We start from the raw sequence: 4,021 nt of genomic DNA on the forward strand, positions 1-4,021 counted from the left end.
GGAGAGAGAAAACTGGGCAAAAGAAATATTTGAAGATAAAACAGTCAGGAATTTTCTAAACTGATAAAAGACATGAAACCGCATATGCAAGAAACTCACCAAACTGCAAACAGGATGAATAGAAAGAAGATTGCTCCCAGGCACATTACAGTCACTGAAAATCAAAGATGGAAGACAAATTCTTTAAAAATAGCCAGAGGGGAATCCAGGGTGGCAGTGCCGAAGTTGCTGCTCTTACTACTGCTTCGAAGTGAGCTAAGGACCGAACCCCTCATCATGTTGAAGCCGAGCTGGGCCACTCAGGCCCTCAGGAAGCCTAAGGTCAGCAGCATGATTCAGACTATCATGTGGGCAGCCCAGACCATGTCCAGGTGCCCCGGAGGCCCCATCCTAAGTGAGTGAGGCGTCTTCATCAACCAGTTCTGCAAGAAGTTCAATGAGAAAGCAAAGGGCATCAGGGCACCTGGGTGGCTGAGTCACTTAAAAATCTGACTTAGCTCAGGTCATGATCTCACAGCTTGTGGGTTCAAGCCCCATGCTGGGCTCTGTGCCGACAGCTCGGAGTCTGGAACCTGCTTCAGATTCTGTGTCTCCCTCTCTGCTCCTCCCCCACTCACACTGTGTCTCACTCTCCTTCAAAAATAAATAAACATTAGGGGTGCCTGGGTGGCTCAGTCGGTTAAGCATCCGACTTCGGCTCAGGTCATGATCTCGCAGTCTGTGGGTTCGAGCCCCGCGTCGGGCTCTGTGCTGACAGCTCAGAGCCTGGAGCCTGCTTCCGATTCTGTGTGTCCCTCTCTCTCTGTCCCTCCCCTGTTCATGCTCTGTCTCTCTCTGTCGCAAAAATAAATAAAAACATTTAAAAAAAATTTTTTTTAATAAATAAATAAATAAACATTAAAAAAAAAGAAGAAGAAGAAGACAAAGGACATCAAAGAAGGCATTCCTGGGACACCTAAGTGGCTTAGTTGGTTGAGCATCGGACTTCGGCTCAAGTCATGATCTCACAGTTTGTGAGTTCAAGCCCTGCATCAGGCTCTGCGCTGTCAGCACAGATATTCTGTCTCCCTCTCTCTCTGCCCCTTCCCTGCTCATGCTCACTCTCTCTCTCTCTTTCTGAAAAACAAATAAACATTAAAAAAAGAAGAAGATATTCCTTTGCCCACCAAGAGCTTTGTGAAGCCTGACAGGACGTGTGAAATCAAAATTGGATAACTCACTGTTTCCTATTTTCTGAAGGCAGCTGCTGGGATTGAGAAGGGGGGCCTGGCAGACAGGGAAGAAGGTGCCAGGCTTGGTGTATGTGTATGAGATCGCCTGAGTTAAAGCACAGGATGATGCCTTTGCCTTGCAGGATGTGCCCCTGTTGTCTATTGTTCACTGGCTCTTCCCATTCCCTGGGCCTTCGTGTGGCAAAGGACCTCAGTTCAGGAGAGTTGGCAGCTTTCCAGAAGAAGTGGGCCACATTCCTGGCTGCTCAGAAAGCAGCAGATTTTGGCAGCTCAAGTGGAAGCTGCCAAGAAGTGACCCCTGCCCCTCACACTCCAGGATTTTGAAGGAAGAAGCTAGAAAGGAAGCCAGTTGGAAAAGCTGTGCCAAAGGGGAGGAAGGGAGGTAACACTGACCTGATTATTATTTCCCTGACTTTAAATTATATATTTTTACATGTATGGCAATATCAAGGGATCAGGCCTCTGTCATACCCCCTCCCCAAAAAAATCCAGAGGAGAAAAAGAGACACTTTATTTGGGTGGGGGAATTGGGAGGAGAAACACAGATGACAACTGACTTACACACAGAAATAATAGAATCTGGAAGATAATGGAATACCACTGTTAAAGTGGCAAATGAAAAAAATAACAAATAAAATGATTACAAATAACAAAAAAAGCAAATAATAACAAAAAAAATTTTTAATATCAACCTAGAATTATACATCCTATGAAAATATACTTCAGAAAAAGGGAGGAAATAAAGACATTTTCAAACAAACAAGATCTGACAGAATGTGTTATTAACAGATCTTACGTATTATAAATGGGCCATTTTGTTTATATCACTACAGTAACTAGAGATTTTTGTGAATTAAAGGGAAGTTATGCCAGATGGAAGCCTGAATCTACAGGAAGGAATGGAAAGTACTGGAAAAAAGTAAACATGTGGGTAAATAGAAAAGACTATCTTTCATTTTTTGAATCTTTAAAAGATGTTTGAATGTTTAGATAAAAATAATAGCAAGCCTTGTGGGATTTATATGTAAAACACATAAAAAAATGGTGCTAAGGAACGAAAGGGTAAAATGGAATGAAAGTGTTTTAGGGGTATGACTTCATCCATGAAGTGCCATAATATTTATTTAATATAGACAAGGATATATTAAAGTTGCATATTGAGGTCACTAGAGCCACCATTCAAAAAATAATAAAGGCATAGCTAAGAGCTAGTAGAGGGGATAAAATATTATTATAAAAATAATAATCAGTCTAAGAGAAGGCAAGAAAGAAGAAATAAGGAATATGTGAGACAAATAGAAAGATGACTTATCTCTGCTGATGTGAACTTTGATCACCTGGCTGGGGTCGTGTTTGTCAGGTTTCTGCACTGCAAGCGTACTCTCTTCTTCCCACGTTCCATCCTGGACTCTTTGAAAGGAAGTCATCATATGTACTCCACACTTAAGGGGTAAGGAGTTATGTTCCATCTCCTTGAGTGTGGAGTATCCACACAAATTATTTTGAATTCTTCTGCAGGGAAAATTTGTCTCTTTTCCCCCATTTATTTTTCAATCATTTATTCATATTAGTGTGGATTCATAGGTATTTATTTACACTTTAGGTTATAATCTGATACTAAGATTTGTTTTGTTGTTAATATTGTTCTAGCTTTGGTCGCTGGGAGCCTTTTCAATTGGTTCCTGGCTCCCTTTAACATACCCCTCACCTTTTTTTGTTCGTTTGTTGGTTTTAGCACTCCCTTATTTTCTGACACTATAGACCCCTCTTCTATATTACCTGCCCAGGGCTAGAAGCCTTCCAAGGAGCCATGGTTCCTTCCATTGGAGAAAGGTTATAGAAACCAAGATCTGGGTGGTGGGTGTGCTTGTTGCTATTGGGATGTTGTTGGTTCTAAGCCCTCTCAGCTGACAGAGCAAGGAAATGTATGTGGCATGCAGTATACTAACCAGTGTATTTATACACAGCTGCAAATTTTCTACATGTAATCCATGTGTGCCTGTATTAAGCTAAACATGAATTCATACTGATGTCTCCAGTTCTCATCCAGTATCACATGGATCATTCTAACCTTGCCTCCTTAAAAGCACCTCTTTTAAAATGTCATTTCCTCTTCTGGTCCCTTCCTCCATCTTTCCCCTAAATTATTCCATTTAGAGATGTTTTACCTTATACAGTTGCTCAATAAAGTCACTCTCTATCCCTGAAAAGTCTGCTTAGACATTTAACATGTGGGAGATCTACACAGCAATACATCCAACAAGTGCTGTGTAAGCTTTTGGCTCTACTATTTGCCTTCTGAGTAAGTCTTTAGAGATATAATTTAATTGCTCGGTACCTCTAGTTGTCCGACCTATAAAAGGGCATAATATTTGACCTGTTCTCTCAGTAATTTGTTGTGAGGACCAAATATATAATGGGGAAAAATTACTTTATAAAATAAAAAGCACTGAGAACAGACATAGAATTAGAGTGACTTTGGCCAAGCTCCTAACACCTTATCTGACACCATGAGGAAGAAACAGGCACCATCTTATTTAATCCTCAAAATGGGATACCTTTCATCATCCCCATTTTACTAATAAGGAAACTGAAAAAATTAAGAACTTAGTAGTGGTAGTGATAATAAATAGTTAGCACTTCCTGAGGACTACTGTTCCAAGTGCTTTACATGTATTAATTCATTCCATCTTTAAAAACAAATTGTTTATTTATTTATTTATTTTGAGAGAGAGAGTGTGTGCTGGGGGTAGGAGCAGAGAGAGACAGAGAATCCCAAGCAGGCTCCA

At 40.7% G+C, this 4,021-nt stretch overlaps 1 pseudogene; it reads left to right on the top strand.

Moving 5' to 3' along the window:
- The first annotated feature begins 276 nt into the window (after positions 1-276).
- Positions 277-1,527, top strand: LOC102957886 (annotated as a pseudogene).
- The last annotated feature ends 2,494 nt before the right edge of the window (positions 1,528-4,021 follow it).

Source organism: Panthera tigris, chromosome A3 (assembly GCF_018350195.1).
Source record: "Panthera tigris isolate Pti1 chromosome A3, P.tigris_Pti1_mat1.1, whole genome shotgun sequence".
Taxonomy (NCBI): domain Eukaryota; kingdom Metazoa; phylum Chordata; class Mammalia; order Carnivora; family Felidae; genus Panthera; species Panthera tigris.